The sequence below is a fragment of the Sinohyriopsis cumingii genome, chromosome 16 (genome assembly GCF_028554795.1).
Source record: "Sinohyriopsis cumingii isolate HCF-2022 chromosome 16, ASM2855479v2, whole genome shotgun sequence".
Lineage (NCBI taxonomy): Eukaryota > Metazoa > Mollusca > Bivalvia > Unionida > Unionidae > Sinohyriopsis > Sinohyriopsis cumingii.
In genome coordinates this window covers 57,556,546-57,577,543 of record NC_142976.1, presented here as the reverse complement: position 1 = coordinate 57,577,543, position 20,998 = coordinate 57,556,546, and the positions used below count along the sequence as shown (strand labels likewise).

Here is a 20,998-nt window from a genome sequence, read left to right as displayed (position 1 = left end):
AATTTATTTCGATAGATCATGATAAATTTTGTCTTATAGATATAAACATAACGGTAATAGCATATTTTTAGCTACATTTGCTAATTATTTCTAAAAGAAGTGGTTCGTTTAAATGTCTTTATCACCATCGATCTGGTTGCGCTTTGTGATTCAATGGATACTAGATATGTACTTAATATAGCCAATGCGTCTGGTAAGATATATCCATAATGCTACACGATTATGATTTAAACTTATGACGTCACCCCATAGTGTGTGAAACACATCAGCTTATGATTCGAAATAATTCATTTTAAAAGCAATAGGAAGAAGAAGAACTACACACAGAAAAAATACGCCACCGTGAAACGGGATATCGTGACAAAAAAGACGTGAGGTAGTCGCTGCACAATTTTAAAAAAAAAATGTTACATCCCAATTCGTGAGAAGAATGGTAAAGTTAGAGTGATAACGTTCAGCTATGTTTTGACATGGAGTTAAGATCGGAATAACGTACAGCTGATATCTGTATTTCAACGCTTAGGCAGTACAGAAATTCATTTTATCTCCACGCCGGTCTATGCTTGTACAAATCCCTACAGTCATCAAACAGTGGCCGTAGGGGCTACTTGCTCATCCAATAGTAATGTCCTACTTTTTTAAATGATGTGCTTTCGAGAGTTGCCACATGCCAGTGAGACACAAATAACCCAAAAACAGATCAATTTCTTTATTTATCAATTTATCTTCAATATTTTTATGTAATGATGCCACTACCCACCTTACAGACACCAAGATAAACGCCGTGATAAAATTAATTTTATTTATGTATGCATAGTAGTTAAGTCTTGACAATATAGACCTAGTACTGAGTCATCTGCACCCAATCGACTTCCATGGCCACATTGTCGCCAACCCACGTCCGTTCCCATTCGTATCTGTGAGCCCAGAAGTCAGCGTTCGCATGGGGTGAATTGTTTGCCCATGGTTTCTTGGCGTCGTAATGCCAATTGTCTGGGAAGAAATTGCTGGTTCCTCCGATCGCTACGTTCAGAATCAAGTAGAACTAAAAGAAACAACAGACTGTACGCATTATTATCAACCAAATCCCTGCCAGAAGACAAATTATTGTTACTGTCTGTACAGTCATATTTTGTATCATCCTTCAACTAAAGTGTATGCATTAGAACTGTAACCGAACAATGATACGGTTTATAGATATTGATATGACATCTGTACTAATCGACCGATTTAAACGCAATAGCAATTGAGATACACAAATAATTAAGGGCTTGATATATAACAAATATATTTAACAAAATGAAAGAAGAAAAAATATTGTTCCATCAATGTCTGATTCACAGTTTGCTTAGAACAAAAACGTAATCGATACTTTCATAATTTTCGACATTGTTGATGGTATTCAAGAAATTCTTTTGCTCTCTTGATCTTAAACCATACGTAACTGAAATCCTTAAAAAGCAGCTTTTGTAAGAAGGGAGAACTATTACAAAAACGTTCCTATACATCTTTTTTTAACAAAGGGAAAGAGAACTCTGATTCGTCATAAAGAACGGATTGAAATACCATTACGGAGATGCAATCATAATGTGTGAAGTGAACCTGTCTATCCTTTGTAAACTTAATTTATGCTGCACTCTAAAGTTTTTACCTCGGATTCAGACATCAGTCCGCCAAGCTTTTACCTAGAAGTAAAGGACTCTTTTCACAAAAGATAACATATTCAAGTTTTAAAAAATCTCGTACTGGTTGACAAAATACAGGTGATAAATGCAAAGCGTCAAGGTAGCATGGGACACTTAATAAAAAGATAATAAAATCGGATAAATATAAAAATGAAATATTGCTTGTTGAGGTTCTTTTGATTAAATCAATCGAAGCTTGAATGTAGCCCAAGAAATCTGCAAGAATTATTTTTTTGTCGCTAAATTAGAATCTCGAAGAAAGTAATAGTGAATACGTCCCATTGTTGAGAAGATCATTAATGACGATTCTTATTAGCGCTTACTCATCTTTCTTCGTTATAACATTATGGAGCGGGTGAAAAATACCTGACGATTCTAAGTGTGACTATAAACGTTCTAGTGCCACTGTTTGTACACTGCAAGGGGTACAGCTTTTACCTGCCTTGTTTTACATATTCCCATTATATATAAATCTTGTATCGTGAGCAAGACATTCGGCTGTAAATGTATCATTTTATGTCTTTTTTCACTCACTATTAAACAATCGAAGGGACTAGCTCTCTACTGAGGCAAAATAATTTTCAGGAAGTCACGATAAAGTCATTTTTGTTCTGAGTGTTAAAACTATTGTGTTATTTTTGAACAACTACAAGATTTTAAAATTAGCTGTTGTAACCGCCACATATGAAGCAAGACCTGAATAATTTTAATTTTGCACCAGGCATTGGGGGCGTTCACCAGTTATTATGTACTTTTGAGAGAGTGACGTATGCGAGGTGAAGTTGTTCGCATTTAAAAGATGCACAATGGAGAGAATGTTGGCATACCTCTATGCTACATTAATGTAATGTGGATGATATTTCTTTGGATATTGTACTTTTGCTTAAAAAACAGCCTGAATTAGAATAAAGTTCACTATCCATAGCATCTATTAAAATAGGGGAAATTAATTTTGCCTGACTAGACAATACAAGCTTCTGAAAGTGCAATGAATGAATTACCAAATATATAAAATGTAAAAAAGTTATCAGCTCTTTTTTCATACAATTTACCTCTGAAGTTCAGGAAGTGAAAATGACCAAGTAAAGCTAGCACTTTTTTGAAAGGTGCACATCTCGAGTAAGGCCAAGCTGTATAATCTATACCCATATTACACCCATCAATCATACATGAAAATAAAGGGAATTAAAGATTCTTTGAATTATACCTAAGATATACAAGGTCCTTTTTAAATAGCCAGTATAACAAGTGAAGAAAGCCGGGGAAATTCTTGTTCTTTAAAATCTTAACCCTCCCTATGCAAAATACGAAACTGTAGAGCGCCACCATTGTAGAACGCCACCATTATAAAAAGTCATTTGGTGAAAACTCCATGTCGATTTGACTTTCCGTTCCTGAAGAGCTGCAGTGACAAAATATTCAAGCTGGCAATCACAGACATCAAACCGGCACCATTTAAAAAAAAAAAAAAACAGAATTAAGCTCTACAAATAGTATGAACTCACGAGAGAATGACAGGTGTAAGGTGATATTGTTTGCATTTGCAACATGAACCAGTTGAGAGAATGTAGGCACATCTATATGTTACTTTCACTTACTGTGTCTGAAATTTCTTTGGATATTATATTTATGAAATTTTAGATATTTCATTTTCATTTTCGACAAGCCAAACGATGAGAGGAATGTGTGTTTCAAGTTTCATGACAATCCTGTATAAGAAGTGTAGGATGATTAGTGGCAATAAAGTTAAATTAAATAAATACGGTATGAGTTGCCTGACTCTAATCAAAACTGAACCGAATACGGTATTAACTACCTGGCTTTAATTAAAACTGAACTTAATACGGTATTAACTACCTGGCTTTAATTAAAACTGAACCGAATACGGTATTAACTACCTGGCTTTAATTAAAACTGAACTTAATACGGTATTAACTACCTGGCTTTAATTAAAACTGAACCGAATACGGTATTAACTACCTGGCTTTAATTAAAACTGAACTTAATACGGTATTAACTACCTGGCTTTAATTAAAACTGAACTTAATACGGTATTAGCTACCTGGCTGTAATTAAAACTGCACAATATGAGTTGCCTCTCTCGAAGTAAAAGATACCAATAGGGAATAGTTTGCAGAAATAAAAGTGCAAACGCCAGCAGACAACAGGTTCTCTCCCAAGGAGGTTATTTATTGCCGAGGCAACATGAGTAAATTGCCTTTCCGCAGAAAATACCATCGTAGCCTATACGGCATGTCTGGCAAGTTAAGCGCCGTGTCATTATGTCTCCTTTCTTTAAATGAACTGGATTGCACAAGTCTATTTTGAACAGAAGAGCAGAGGTGGATCATTGATCAGCTGGATAGCATTTGGGTGAGATCTACAGGTCACAATGAAGACGTAACTGATCTACTGGAACTGTTTTATTGTAACTCATGTCATTCTCGTGGCATTACGAAACCGAATAAAAAAGGCATTAACTCATGTCATTCTCGTGGCATTACGAAACCGAATAAAAAGACATAAGTGGAAGTCAGTAAACATATATGTAATCCATTTAAATTTAATGACTGAAAATATTTTCTTCGGAATGTAAATTTTCGGCAAGAACTTTACAATTTCAGGGTGTCAAAAAATAAATTTAAATTTCTCGCTTTTTAAACATGTTTAAAGATAGACTTTTTTTCAAAAACGTGTATGTGTGCCTCTGTGTATGTGTGATTTGGATTTTTAACGTAGCGTTAACAATTTTCCAGTCATATCGCTACGATGTCTGCAGTGTTTTTTTTTTACAGAAATGTCTAGCACTGGGGCACCATGCCGCAGACATGTAGGATCATTTCCCACCTAGTTGCATTCTCCTGAGACTCGGCCCCACGAGTCCTAACATTAACTTCTTAATGTTGAGCACCAGACAAGGCACATGAGAGTACTATTTGTATAAGTCTTTGGTATAACTCGGCCAGGGTTCGAACCCGAGACCTCCCTCATCCAAGGCGGACGCTCGAACCACTTAGGCCAACGGAGCGGTCGTTTTTTTTTACAAATAAACTTGTTTATATGTATAAAGAAAAAAAGGCATGCATACGTGCATAAGTACATGAAGGCATTATGTATACACATTTACAGACAAAAACAGGAAGCAGACAGACGGATGTGTTCATAGTGTTGTGTCACTTTGTACTGACCGGTTGATCAAAAGGAGCCATAGGTTCTCCAGTTTTCCAGATATTGTCCCCTGTAAAACCACCAAAATGAAAGAATCCACCTGCAGGGGCATTTACATGCATTACTTCTTGATTGTCAACGGAGACGCTACAACAATGGTGTATAACATAAGACAACTATGAAAAAGTATAATGTATATTTAATCTATATTATGTGCTTGACCTTTGTCCGTAATTAAGGATATAGTTTTTGCCAACCTGACTATCGTCATGTTTTAAGATATTTACTAAAAGTTCAAAACAAAACCTTGTTTACGAGCTTATGAGGTTCTGAAAGATAAATTGTTTACAGTTTGGTGTAATTTTCCATTAAGATCTTGAGTTTTTCAGAAATCTCTACTGCGACATATTTCAATTAAAATATGCATATAGAGGATTTGGTAAACAATTATTCATTCCAGTTTAATATCAGTCTTAGGGAATCTATGCTCAGAGTTTGTAGTTGTGTTCAGATATAATTTGAAAGGAATGATTTATTTACATTATTCTTTGGAATTACATTGTGCTCAATGACGTTTCGGACTAAAACACTACTTTGGGGATTATGGAGAACTCATTCCAAGACATACCGGATTGCATCCTTGCGGTATATCAATACATTATAGACTATTGCTACATCAGCGCATTAAACACTATTGACATTCATTCGGAACATTTTATACTTTTGGATTTGTGATATAACAATTCACAATACTGTAAGTGTCTTTACTTAATTTTCACCTCACATTCTAGGAAAATACATCATTTGTTAGTTTTACTAAACGTGTTGGTTTTGCCTCTTTCTGCTACATAGCCAGAGACAAGGGAGTACATAAATGTACTTAAAACGTCATTTTCTACCCGAAAAACCTAATAATTTAGAAATAAATGTTAATTGCCAGATTGACTGACAATGATCTTTCCCCCTTCCCAATAAAATATAGCTAACTATGGTGTGCTATGCAACATAAATATGAAAAGTAAATTATTGAAATATACTAAAGTTAAAGCCGAATTTTCAAACATAACTTTCAAGCTGTTGGGATTTCGTTGCATTAATATTTAATTATCATTGCTAAATATGTTAGAGGCAAAACATTCCATTTCCAGTGCACTATCATTTCTGCTTTGATTTCCCATATTTGCCTTAACTTTCATTAAAAATAACAATTTATAACAGAAATGATGTATCTTTTTTTATAACAAATATAAATATTATAAGACTGTTTATTGGTGGAGGTTCACGATGGATGGAAAATAGTATAAGGTTGAAAACGGAATAAAAACTCTACTAACTTACATGATGTGGTTATGCGTCCAATCAAGTGTATAGACGTGGAAATCAGAGTTCCATCCATTGTTGTTTTGCCTGAAATATTAAAATTTAATAATACAATAGTCTACATCATTACCAACAAACAAGGCAAACGCTATGGAAAGAATGATATGTTGGAGTTTTAAATCATGCACTTGTTTAAATGGATGGCGCTCAAATCAACGAAAAACTTAGCATCAGTAGAACATTAAAAATACGTCACATTGCCAGAGTTTTTCTCAAGATTTCCCATGAAACATCTGCATATAAAGCAACGTGACTCTTCACATTCTAATGTCTGAGAAATCGAGTTCAACCCAAACCTTAACCACAGTGCTGATGCCAGACAAAAGACCTGACAGACAGATATTATAATGGCCAACCATAAGCCAGAGATGCTATGCAATTCGGTCAAAACATAGGTAGGTACTTCGTGCTAAAATGTGAGATTCGTATGACTGTATAGGACTCCCTATATGTTCCGTGTAAGATTTTATAAATTTATATTTACTTATACATTTTTTTTTACAATTACGTTCTTTTTATCTGTTTACTAAAATAATGACACCGATACATAGGTTGATCCGATTCCAGTAATGTATCTCAAACGTACATATAATTCCGGTTGTTTTTGTATTAGTAATGAATATTTTAGTGGCAAGTCCAAATCTTTGAAAGAAGTTAGTGAATATGCATATATATATATATATATATATATATATATATATATATATATATATATATATATATATATATATATATATACCACAAGGTGTATACACTTTCTATTGACTTGAAAAATGTATACGAGTAAGGTATCAAAGATCGAGCATTCATACTTTACAGGTACTCAGAGTATGCCACAAACAATTACACACTTAAATTATACCACATACAAACACACTTTAATTATAGCCCATGCAATGACACACTTTAATTATTCAACATTCAATTACACATTCTTAAAATTCTAATAGGGTTTAAATGAATAAAATCGGGCCCTAGAAAGATCGTATGGCTATAGTGAAAGCGCGACCATTGGGGAATAGGCTAAGCGAAAAGACAAACCAAAAAGAGGTAATTCAAACATTTAGCGTTATTTGAAGTGGACATAAGTCATTATCATACTGTACTTACCAGTTCTATTGACCATAATACCTTAAAATTCTTGTTATCCTCCATCTCTCTATTACTCTTTTACTTTCTCTGATGGTCATTTTGTCTACCATCATACCCTAGATATCGCTGCATGCCATATGCGAAAATCTGCCATGCACATTTGTTCCGGACTTTGGCCCGAGGCTGGCGAGGAGTCAGATATCGAGATTTTAGATTATTGGGTCAAACTGATATGTTCGCTGTCTAATGAACAGATCAAGGGGGTGGGGGTAACTGACCATTATATTGTTTGCATCCTCCATCTCCGTGTTGACCTATTAATCTGTAAATGTTTCCAGTCATTATTCCAACGAGAGCCAGAGGATGATGTGGCTCAACAAAGGTAACACGAACACTCTGACTGACCAGCCATGACAGGGTAAGAGAAAGAGGGCGGGAGAGAAATAGAAACAAATTGTGTGTGTATCGGGATGTCAAGAAATGTAAAGCACTGTCTTCTAGTCTCAACAAATTAGAGGAACATTGTATCTATATTATAACGAAAGAGTGTGGGAAATTCCCATGGAAAGTGTACATATCACAGTATCACCATTTAGGTTCTACTACTAAAATGTTTAAAGTTCAAGTTCAAGGTTTTCATCCAGCTTCATATTTTTTACTCTCTCACTTCACAGATTTTCACGCATTTTTGTCCCATGGGAGATAAAAAAGAAATCATTTGATGACTTTGTGCAACGTGCTTAATACATTTAGAAAACGAGAGTTTCATGTTACTTTTCTGTTTTGTTAACGAATGGAAATTCATCACCAATCTAGAGAAACAATGGTCTACTTTTGAAACCATAGTTATATGCTTAATATAAAACATTGGAAAATCACAATTAGATATACGAACAGTATTAGTACATCAAATTCCTATAAATCAGCAATTTAAACCCATTATATATATATATATATATATATATATATATATATATATATATATATATATATATAAAATGCCATTGACTTTTGTCCTTAATTGAGGGTTGGAGATTGGGCCTACCTGACTAATGTCAGTTTTAATGACATTTTTACTTGGATTAGAGTTCAGGATATTAGGTTTTTTTCCTTGGAAATTCTGTGGTCCACCTAATTTTGCACAGGTTGTTTGCTAAACTTTAAGTAAACAGACCTGCCCTTGTTTATGAATTTGATGGAAATCTCCAGTGGAAATCGAGGGAATTTCGTTTCGGCATAAGTCGGGTGATAGTCTAAGTGAAAAGACAGAATTCCCTAGGTCAGTTGTGCAAATATTACAAGGTCAAAGTATATTGGTACATAATTAAAACAAAGACAAACGTTGTGTTTGATGCTGGCCACTTTCGTGACTTTGTAATGAACATAAATGATATCAGTGAACCAAAAATTTGCTATGTATTTACAGCATAACATAACTATTTGGACAAAGTCTATAGAGTAAACGTGCTAAGAAATTGATCAACGAGACAAGGTAAACAATTATTCATTCTTATTTTAATATAAATCAATGTGGAATCACTTTTGGTTTCCTTCAGATATGACTTGAGAGGAATTATGTGTTTAAAGTATGCATTGGAATTGCAAAGTGTTCATTTACGTTTTGAACTAAATCATTACTTTAGATTATTGTCAATTCATTCAAAGAAATGTTATATTATATAAGTATGATACATCATCTCTATTGGTATATCATCACATTCAAAATTGGAATTCTTTCGGAAAACCACTGGTTTCATTCGGAACATTCTATATTTTGGACTTCTGATAGAACCTTTAGGATTACTTTGAATTTAATTCACGTTACTTTCAGTTCAATTTAATTTTTCAGATTGCATTCTAGGGAAATAAATGATTTGTGAAATTTTACTAAACGGATAGATAGATAGATAGATAAATAGATAGTCTTCAAGGTGCTATCAGTTCTCTTGATTGACCACAAAGATATAATCCATAATGTCTATGAATGAGTCCTCAATAATTCCTCAGTAGCGTATAAGTCCAAAATGGCAATGAGCACTTTCTAATTCCATTGTATAGCTTAAATAAATACTTCCTCTTAGATTATATCTGAACAAAATAGTAAATGCTTCCACAGACTGAACATAAAGTAATAATTGAGACTTTGGGTACAACCTCTATTTCTATGCACACTGTCACCTGACACATGACGTCACAACATATACTGGATGTGGGTGATTCCTAATGGAAAAAAAATCTAAAACATTGTCAACAAGCTCGCTTCCAGAACCTTCTAAAGTCGTAATCATAACTGTGTTCTGAACACAAATTCAAATTAACATCTTAAAAAGACTAACAGGTAGGGAAAACTCTACTCTCAGTCAAGGACGAAGGTCAAGCACATAATATCAATGAATATGAATAACAAATATATATATATATATATATATATATATATATATATATATATATATATATATATATATATATATATATATATATAAGATTTAGTTCCTATCGGCAGGTCAGGACATCGTAACGAAATATGAGAAAGGAGATTCACTAGCGAAGGTGCGCCGTTGTTTGTACACCTCGACAAATTTTAAAAACTATGGAACATGTATTGAAACAGTGAGGACCCACCTGCCTCCGTGCGTTTTCATGAAGCCGTTGTGACTCGCTGATGGTCCCCAGTGGAGTGTGGAGATGACCTCAGTGACACCATGGTTATGACCACTCGGATCATTGGCAACAGCATTCCCTATCAGAGAAAATAATATAACTACAGTGTATATACATGTATGCATGGTCAAAAGGGTTTTAAAGTAATCCCTAAAAGAAATCAATGGATTGAAAACATATTTCGAAATGATAAAATGCCCAAATAGATTGACAAAGCTATGACAAATTATGTGTGCGTGTGAGTGTGTGTGCGCTAGCAGATTCGCACAAATTAGCTGTATTAAGAATAATTACGGAACGTGGAGGATACAATTCAGAACTTAAGTGCTCCGGAAATTAAATGAAACCCAGGCCATTCTGTTGCTATAATAGGTAGTTTTGTGTACCTCTCGATTCCATCATGTCAATCTCACCGGATCTAGGCCATTGACCATACTTGGAATCCTTCGGTAGCATCCATATAGCTGAAATGAAAATCGAAAATAACAATCAGTGCATTGCACTGGTTTATTTACTGTCTTATAAAAGTGTTGTGTTATTTGGCTGTTTCTGTCCATTTGTAAGACACGGCGTGATTCATAAAAACAAGAACTTGTCAGCTTTTTTTATAGTAGGTGTTTTCAAGGAGATATGTACACATAGAACGCAAAATATTACATACGTGGTTAACCTCAAAATGTTTTCACTTCCAGACAACTATAGTTCTAATCTAATATTTCTCCAATAATTTCCTTTCACTCCGCTACACAAGCCGTCGTCCTAACTGCTGTTGACATTTAGCATCTCACGTCTAAAACAGAAGGTTGTTTAATCCCAGTTTCGCGTGACAGCAGCTCAGATGGCTCATATGAAATAGTAAGAGCCTCAAAATCAATTCCAAAACAAAGGAAACTCCGTCTATGGAACACGAATAGAAACACAGACGATTTCATGCCATAAAGGACAGGGGAAGCTTGCATGCCATATACAAACAAGACCTTCAAGGTATGAATTTCAACCTATTCACACACTAAATGTGTTGAGCTTACAATGTGTTTTGCTCTGGTATTTTACTTCGGTATACCGATCAGACAGGGTAATTAAATGCATATAGTACGATGAACCTGGACCCTTAATTCAAGAGGAATGATCGATATCTGATTACCTAAATGTATAAAATCTGATCAAGAGGAAAAAGAAATTACTTAACTAGCATATTCTAAAACCTTCTGGGAGGTGAGGAGTTCCACAAGATCCTATTCATTACCAATCAAAAAGTCCGTTATTTATAAAGTCCGGTTTGAGTGACTTGAAACGAAAAGTACTATTTAAAGGCATGCTCAAAATTGTATTGACCTCCAACTCAGGCAATCTACCTACTAATCTTAACATGTAAAACAACAAAACATTTGGTGAAAGCACAGAAACAATTTATGTGCGATCAACCAATCCATGAGTTATCTGGCATAATGAAAGTTTCAACCTCCGGATATTGCATTATATGCTAAATAAATCACTGAGAATGTGTGGCATCGAACGAACCTGGCCAGATCCAATCTCCTTTAGGAATCCTGGCTCTAACCTCGACCTTGCCGTACCGGATGGTGTGCTTGGACTTGATCTTGGCAGACATCACTGGAGGGAGCAAACCGTTGTGTCCGTCCCGCCTGCATCCGTTATTATCTGCGATGCTACACATTCCGTACATTTCTAAAGTGTAAGTACCATTTATAAATGAGAGCATATCGAATGTATGGACTCGCTTATAAACATTGGCGGTTATTGTCCGTACATAAATAATAATGTAAATTGGTTTTTAAAAAAAATTCAACTATCAATAATACTGCTATGTACACACACACAAACAAATAAGCACACCCAAAATGCATACTAACTTCAATTACGTATCGACAAATACACGGTACTTAAACTAATACACTTTTCGTCTTCATTTTACTTTGTAAATCGGGTCAATTTGTGTACATGACATCTGTCATAAATGTCCTGCATCCGTAGTACAGACGGATAGTTTGGTCACTGGAAGAAGTACGTATTTGGATGGGTTCGTGAAATATATATTACAGACCAAATAAAAGTCTGACAAGGAGCAAAATATTTCATCAATGTGTACAGAAAGAGAGAGAGAGAGAGAGAGAGAACACTCAAGTACTCACGATGCAAATCCATCACTCCTGTCGTCAATTAATGTTCATCAAATCTCGCATCATTTATCGTCAATGTCTGCCGACAATGGAAATACGTGTACGTACAAATCCTAGCATACAAAATGCTATGCGTGCAATTTAGTCCCTAGAACCATTTTCTATGCATTTGAAGTATATATATTTGTGTGGCTCCAAAATGCAAAAGAATATTTCGTTTTGTCGCCATATTATCCGATTTTCTCTGCGTAAACAGTTAGTATTGGTACATGAATAATTGCGATGTATGTTGCTAAAAATCAATTAGCACCAAACTGATTGTTAGATTTTTCAGATAATCTCCATCTAAACTTATTACGTCGCTTTTGTCAATGTCAGCATCTCTGCAAGGGAATTGAAATTGAAGATCCGTTGAGGCCGTGGTTGCAAAACGCGTAGACTTTATCCAGATTGGATGTTAAGAGTACGTGGGGTTGTTTTGAAAAAGGAAAAGTGGAGTTTTCTAGAAAACAATTGATTGCCACAGGTAAATAAAATGTTTAGACCATTAATTAGGTTCATCTATGATTGATTTTCCCTCAGTATAATGCTTTTCTTTAAGCCTAAATCTTTGTTGGAAACTACTTTTGGGATTATGCTGTGTTGATACTGTCAGTACTTACGTGGAATTGACACTGCATTTAAATTCATATCGCACCCCATACCAACCAAAAATAACCAAAAACAATTCTATACCACGGATTTTCTGAGCAAAACACAGTACACTATAGCCCCAAAACGTTAAAAAGCTGCCAAAAAATTCCGGTGCCTCCCATCCTCTAGCAAAAATAGACCCTTTACTTTATTCAGTGTAATTTTCCTTTCTTATTAGCCGATTGATGTGTGTGTGTGTGTGTGTGTGTGTGTGTGTGTGTGTGTGTGTGTGAGAGAGAGAGAGAGAGAGAGAGAGAGAAAGAGAGAGGGAGGGAGAGACGGACACGGCGGTACTTGTATTTTATAAACATTATATGTATGGATTCTGTTACTTACAGGCTTGAGGAAAAGATGACCATTTCTGATAAAGGCGTTTGGCTTGGCTGGTGTGTACACCTGGAACTCCCCGTTCTGAAAATAAACATATATATATATATATATATATATATATATATATATATATATATATATATATAAGTTTCTTGTCATATTGACAAAATAGGAACTAAAGGTACAGTTAATAAATGTTAAAATGAATTGCATGCAAATTTAGGAAGATGGAAGATAAACCCTTCCAAATAAATGAAATGGGACGTGTGACAATCTACAATGTAAGGTGTACAGATGTTACATTTCTATGCAAATGTATCTGAAGTAAATGATGAAAGTAACACGTGCATAATCCTTAAAGCATATGGTGACAATTGTTTGCATCAACCACACACCCTCAAAATGCCCAAGATCGTCTCGATCGGTAAATCAATGTTTGAAATACTTTACAATCCTGTATTGCCAAAACTTCAGCTTGATTACCCCTCCCCCATCCAATATATTTGATCTTTGCCAGTTTAAACAGTCCACACAAATACTCTCCTTTTCAGAGTAAATTTAATAAAATCATAAATTCTTATCGTAGTTATACGTAGCCAAAGTATTATATATTGATGGTTTTCGTTTCGTGTATATCTGTGTTATTGTATGATTGCAGTTTGATACAACTCATCGTTGAATATAACTTTCAAAGTCACTTCTGTGTTTCTCGAGCAATTATTTCAAAGTTAGCAGAATTACTAATGACCTTTGAAATAGAACTTGAATACTTCGTTGTTATATGATAAGGTGTGGTTTATGGTATGGTCTATGTTTGCCAGCAGTGTCATCGACTGGTTATTCTATTTTATTTTTGAAAAAATGAAAACAGGAGAAAAGTTGATGGCCATCGCAAAATGCGTGCTCTGTGGACATAGTATCTGATTCAGATTGTAAGCACGGAGAAATAGTATTACTTCAATAGCTTAGTATCGCAAATCTCTCACATTTCCTTCTCCACCACCAACCCCAACCCCTCTCATTTTACTATCCCTATACAGTTACTTATGGGCAAGATTCCAATATCCATTATGCAGTTGATGTGCCATTCTGATATGACTATGCATTTACGTACAAAGTTTGTTGTTTGTTAATGTAAAAAAAAATAATATCACTCTTCATTCAATCTATAGCACAGTAGCACATTTAAAGATAATTTACAATTCCATTCATGCTATAGTACTATAACACACTAAAATATAATTTACAATTCATTCCGTGCTATAATAACGTGTAATATCTCTGACGTTAACCTAAGATTAGGATTCCATGCTTTGGTGTAGTGCTATTTTTAACGGTTTGAGCCCCTACCCCAGGGTCCATGTGGTCAGAAAGACACACTATTATCCATCACATATCTTGAATTATTGAAGAACCGTAGCAACAACCCCCCCACCAAAAAAAAAAAAACGTAATCGACAGACAAAGGGCATATATATAAATATATATATATATATATATATATATATATATATATATATATATATATATATATATATATATATATATATATATATATATATATATATTAGACGTTAGAACCCATTTTGGTGGCTATGATAGGTTGGGGATGGCTAGGCTTGCACTAAAATGAGAAAATGTATAGTTAGACTATATCCGATTCGCAAGTGACTTACTGACTTTTACAGCCGCATCTTTAACAGAGAAACGTTTTAGCAATTACAAAGATCTCAAAAGCATTCGATTAAATGCCAACGACAACTTGAGTTAATAATAACCTAATTTTACCGTTTCCCCAAGGCCTTTTAAAACTGGTTACAGGATAAAATTGAATTACATGCATACATACTCCAAAAGACTATTGATTCACACATATGGTGATACATCTTTGTTATGTCTCGTCTTTTTTTTTATTTTATCTAACTGCCTTTTTTGACCCAGCACCCCACTCACACGACAGAACCTAGTGCCGCAGTGAACAACACTTTATTCACTGCATATATTCTGTATCTTAAAAACTGTACCTAGATTAAAATCAAATATATAATCAACATACAAGAAAAACCATTCATTGTGTGTTTTCTGTTAACTTTGCCTCTGTGCTGTCATTGCAGAGACAATCCATGACCTTGCTGCAAATTTACACCTTTTAAGAGAGACACCTGCCACGTTTTACCGCTGTATCATGAACGCTAAAATACGATATTCGTTTCTGCATTGACAGAAAATGTAACGGATACTGAGATAAAACTAAAATGCCCGCCATTGCAAACAAACTTTTAAAAGTTAAGATTGAGGCTTCTGTGTAAATATGTCTTCCAGAATCGACCCATTGGTGTGAGCTTTCGGTGGACTATTCGTTTAAGCGATAAATATACATTGCAGTTTGCATGCATCTTAATTTCATGATCTTGCAAAGTATCTCGTTGACATGACCAAGCAAATTGTTTGCACATTGCTATTGTATATTTCTCAGATGGCCTGGGCCTGAAAAACTATTCTAATTCAAGGTCAAATTGACATGTCATGTTGGTCTAGTAACACAAATGAAAAACATAAAAAATTCCATACATATCCCCCGTACATGGAGACTTCATAGTCCCAATGGTTCCTATCAGGTTGGTCGCCGTGGTCAAAGTCGTCACGGAAGACGACCGTGCCTCTCCGAACAGCATTTTTGGGATAAAAGAGTTTTGGTTCTGAAAGATTTGAAAGGATTTCATATTTTAGAAACATTTATAATACGCACGATTATGTCATTTCATCCTTAGCTTCTAATTAGGTATTCAGAGAAAAGGATTACTTTTTTTGTAACAGATTATAATGTAACCCGAATTTGATATGAGTAATAGCCTAACTGCTGGTGTCATAAATGGATAATTGCATCATTGCAAAGTGCGGAAGTGGGTCATAGCATTCACTAATATGTCTCGGAAATGGGTAATAGCATATCCTAGCAGAATTCGGAAATGCATTCACTAGAGATGTCAGAAATGAGTAACAATATTCGCTACAGATCTCGGCACTGGGTATCAGCATTTACCACATACTTCAGAAAAGTGTGCTGATATTCACTACAGGTCTCATAACACGTTCACTTGCTTCAATTTTCGGAGTTGATTTTATATCAAAATATTTATAAAGAAGTAAATTTGAAATTGGCTCAAACTCTTACTTGCCATCCTATTTATACTATTAGCACAATCTTATTAAATGATGCTGAACATATCAGAAATTACATCAACAATGAATATTTTTCATCTGAACGATCTTTTTTAAAAAAACTTTGCCCTCAAAATCATTGCCTGTCATCGGCTGTTACTTTATAGAATCAGTTCACATCTACTTGAGGACAGTATTATTCCTTCCGGCAAGGTTCTTGTTCACGTCATAGTTTAATTCTTTGTTGTTGAAGTAAAATGACAGTCAGAGCCATTTCGGCACGCCTCTTGTATACACTCTAAATATAAGTCGTCAAGACTGGTAAAAAAGTAATAAGTTTTCGGTACTGCATTGGGTCCAGGTAGGTGTAATCGATCTTCATTCAACACGTTGAAGACAAAGAAATGTGAATAACGCAAATAAAATAATGAATATTAATTTTTTGGAAAGAATGGATGTTAAGTGAGTGCTCACATACCTAACCATTCCAGGAAACCGTCAGAGGGAAAGTGTATAAGTTTTCCTTCAACTTCAGCCACAATCCGATATTGAAGCTTTTCTCCCTCGTCTAGCTTGAAGTTGTTACTCCTGTGGTACCACATCCCATTTACTGAATTAAAAGGTTGACACAGTCACCGAATTAAAACAAATGTTTGGTCGATTTACAAAGAACAAACATTTATATCATTACAAATATTTTTGATATAATAATAATAATAATAATAATAATAATCATAATGTACTAAACATAAGATATGTGCTGTTAGTATTTACGTTTATAGCATTGTTAGATTTTAATGATTTGTGTTAAAAAATTATTATGTGAATTGGTTTTAAAAAGATATTTTTCAACACGAGTAATTAGTAAATTGCTAACAGCAGACTTCATAAAGCACCTTATTCACGAAACGTAATAATTTCTTATCATCATACAGTTCTCTAGATATTCTCACGCATGAGTGGCAAGTCATGTGAGATGGGAATATGTGTGTATATTCGGTGTTTGGATCATATTTCCTACTAAGGGACATGAAATACAGAAATAAAGCAAGAACACCATGTGCGTGTGAAATTTGAGGTTTGTGAATGTGTGATCATTATTTTCAATAATCGAAAATTATATCTGATATCACATTTAATAACCTTTCAATTTGTAACGACTGTTCTCTTTATGTCACTGAAAATAGGGGTAACATCGTCTTCAAGTAAGCTTCAAGCAAATGTTCAACATTGCTTGCTTCGCTGTGAGGTGTAATAATAATAATAATAATAACTGATTGTGATGATAATAAGTGACGTTACATTGGTTTATTCTGTTGCAATTCTTGATTATGACGATGATAACTTTAAAATCTATTTTTGCATGATTAACCTAAAGAATGAATTCCTTACCCGCTTGCTGGAAGACGCCAACCACTGTGTCTTTCTCGTTCTTGCCGTAGATGACATGAAGAAACCGGAGGCCAGGAATATCTGAAAGACAATGTTTGCTGTTATCCACTTTCACCTTAGAATCACATTCGGAAAACATGTATTATCGGATTACTGTTATCCTGGCTAATGTTTGAATTTCTGTGCCTACATGAATTTACGAATTAATTTCTAAAACAAAATAACTACTGGTCATACTCATACGGTCATAGAATATACAATGATCTTTCTTGTAGATGCGGAAGCTAACATTGTCAGCAAAGCCTGAAAATGTCAACCCACGCACAGTTCCGAGCGGGGATTTGTCTTTTTCGGCTTAAATTGGAGACGGGCAGGTGGGTGTAATTCGATCAGGGACTCAAAAGTCTATATTAGTAATTAAAATGAAAATGAATGGTATACAAGATTGTGCTTGTGGGTGTGTAGTTTTGTGCCAGGAGTGAGGATGTTTATTGTAATGGGAAGCTAAAGGTAAATCTGAGTAACCAACCTAATTTTACTTTCATTTCCATGCAGAAGGCACACTATTCTCATCTCCATCCGTTCGTCTGACTGTCCATCTTTCGCACTCTAACTTGTATCTTATTTAAGATATATTAATATCACTTGAATAATAACAGAAATGATTGCTCTCGACTTCGTCCATAAACTTTTATACTGACAAGTGCGTCCTTGAGAAAGAAAAACTGAGATCGTTCTCTTCTTGTTTTCATCAATGTTGGTGGAACATAATCGACGGGAAATGCAACCGGCTGGATTTATCGGTCAGCTCTACTTCATTGCCATATAAACATTCCCTGAATATTTTCACACCTGAAGATGTAGTCTGCGACCGAATGTTTTCACTTTTTAATGCTATAATGCCAAGCTGACTTTGAGCTGGCATTGATACATCAAAGCGGTTCCAAATGTCAAATTCAGGCAAGTTTCATTTTTCTTTTGATTATATATATATATATATATATATATATATATATATATATATATATATATATATATATATATATATATATATATATATATATATATATATATATATATATATATATATACTCAAGTGAAGAAAGCAACGTATAAAAAAGTTATACGATTTAAATTTAATTACGAGAGGTTCGTTAATTTATAAAAAGACAGCGTAGATGATAACCCCAAAACAAATACTAAAAACAGGACATGACACTTCCAACATTCCAATCTTATCTTGATGACATTGATGTTTGTAATTTATTAAAATGAAAACAGCCGTTGAATTCTAATACATTTTCCCGATATTTCATAGCGTACCATGGTACTTTTCATTTATTTTAGAGTTTTAATATTGATCGTGAGCGAATTATTTTTGTGTGATCACATGACTATGTAACTACTGAAACATATACTGTGAGATAAAGATAATCATTTTAAACATTTTTACAGTGAACACACACACGATTACCTTTAAACGTATTTTGCTTGGTCATTTGGATTTTGTTACAATACCAATTGTTTAACTGAGGTTTTCATTAATTAAATCCAATTATTATTAAAATTTCCACTTGTTCTTTTTCTATTTTTTTTCTTCCTTTTTCATTATTTTCTTCCTCTTTATAACCTGCACGTTTACATTCTAATAATGATCATGAATTCTATACGTAAGCACATTTTATCGGCTGTGTCAAATCTATATTTACTTTAAAGCTTTGAGACCTCGTACATATCTGCCATTTGTCTGAATTTTATCAGATAAGATTTGACATTGATCCAAAGTTTATCAATGATATGAACTTTGACCTTGACCATGATAATCCACACAAGAGCAATATGTGGGATTCAACTTTTCATCTAGAGTCAACAGATGACTTTGCTTAATGAATCTCTCAGTGCGAAAGCATGTTCTTTGTCAATTCAAACTCGACAAATGACAAAATCAGATGTTGCAATAAAAGAAGCCCAACATTAAATTATGTAACACCTCACTTAATTTGTAAAACATAAATCTGCAGTCAGAAAGTTTTGGATCAAACTGAATCTAAAGTAATGTTTATATTTTAGTAATGAAACTGACATATCCATTATCTTTTGGTGATAAAAAGCCTTTCCTTCTTTCTTGCTCAACAGCAAATCATTCGAAATCACTACCTTGCGTCAAAAGTGTATGACGGTTTCTCTTTTCCATTTTCTTTCCTGAAATATCCTGGATAAATTCACACAAAAAAGTGTTATGAAAAATATTTTTGTATCATAACGATGCATCAAAACACTTATCAAAAAATCAATTTTCTAACGTTATATACTATTTACAGCCTTTGACGAAAATGTTTCAATATAGAAGCGAAACTTATCCAAGATTGACCTTCAAAACAATTTCTTCTTCGATGGTGCAGTTATGTTAAATATTCCATTTGACTAGCTGAGAATTTCGAAGGGATTGTGGGGAAGAGGTCGACGATTCAGTAAAACCTCCCTTTTCTGGTTATAATTTTCTATTTTTCATTCGGAAAGAACGAAACTTGGCCAATTTATGCCAAACTAACAAACCAATTGGCAAAATAAAACCATCCCAGACAAGATAGATTTGTAATAATTATCGCTCCAACTTATGTCAAAATACGAGACACATCCATCATATGTTTGAAGGCAATGATATATTAATTCAATCTAAATAATCTGTGCTCAAACGCATAGCAATGATACTACATTCTTTTTTATAAAAAAATCATGAAGAACTACCTTCCAGCATGAATTCGACTCCTTTCTCATAGCTGGAGATTTTGGGGAGCGGCAGATCATTGGCCCTGGTCGACAAGACTGACAGGATGTTCAGCAACAGGACACAGATGAGGATCATTTTGTGTGTCTCGCTTTCAATGACATCTGCACGAGATGTGATTCTGCCTCATCGGAACTGTGCTTTATTACCACTATCGATAGCCTACGTAGCATAATACGTCATAACTACCGTATTTACTATGATATCTATCCACTAATCTATAACAAAACAATAAAGCGAATGAATATACAGCAACATTCAGGTTAGGATGATATCTGACAGTATGTGTATGTCCTCTTAATGTTTTATTCGAAGCAATGTTGAGTATCATATAAAACATTTAAATCTTGAATTCTGAAATTCTTACGATTTGATCGTAATATCCTTTGGTCATACAGACATGCCCTAAATCTTAGAACGAATTGATAACATGCAAAAGAAGTGCGTAGTTATTGGTTATCCTATAATGTAAGGTCTTCCTTAGGAGGAACCGAAGTAAATGCATT

The 20,998-nt window shown here is 34.3% G+C and overlaps 1 pseudogene across 1 annotated transcript; it reads right to left on the bottom strand.

The window, feature by feature from the left end:
* Positions 1-782: 782 nt before the first annotated feature.
* Positions 783-20,612, bottom strand: LOC149780484 (beta-1,3-glucan-binding protein-like; annotated as a pseudogene). The gene is made up of 12 exons (XR_016415093.1): positions 20,453-20,612; positions 17,705-17,785; positions 16,791-16,922; positions 15,722-15,849; positions 13,157-13,231; positions 12,140-12,206; positions 11,508-11,675; positions 10,373-10,450; positions 9,948-10,065; positions 6,192-6,260; positions 4,874-5,000; positions 783-1,045 (listed from the first exon to the last, which is right to left on the bottom strand). The product of XR_016415093.1 is annotated as a beta-1,3-glucan-binding protein-like (transcript).
* Positions 20,613-20,998: the final 386 nt, after the last annotated feature.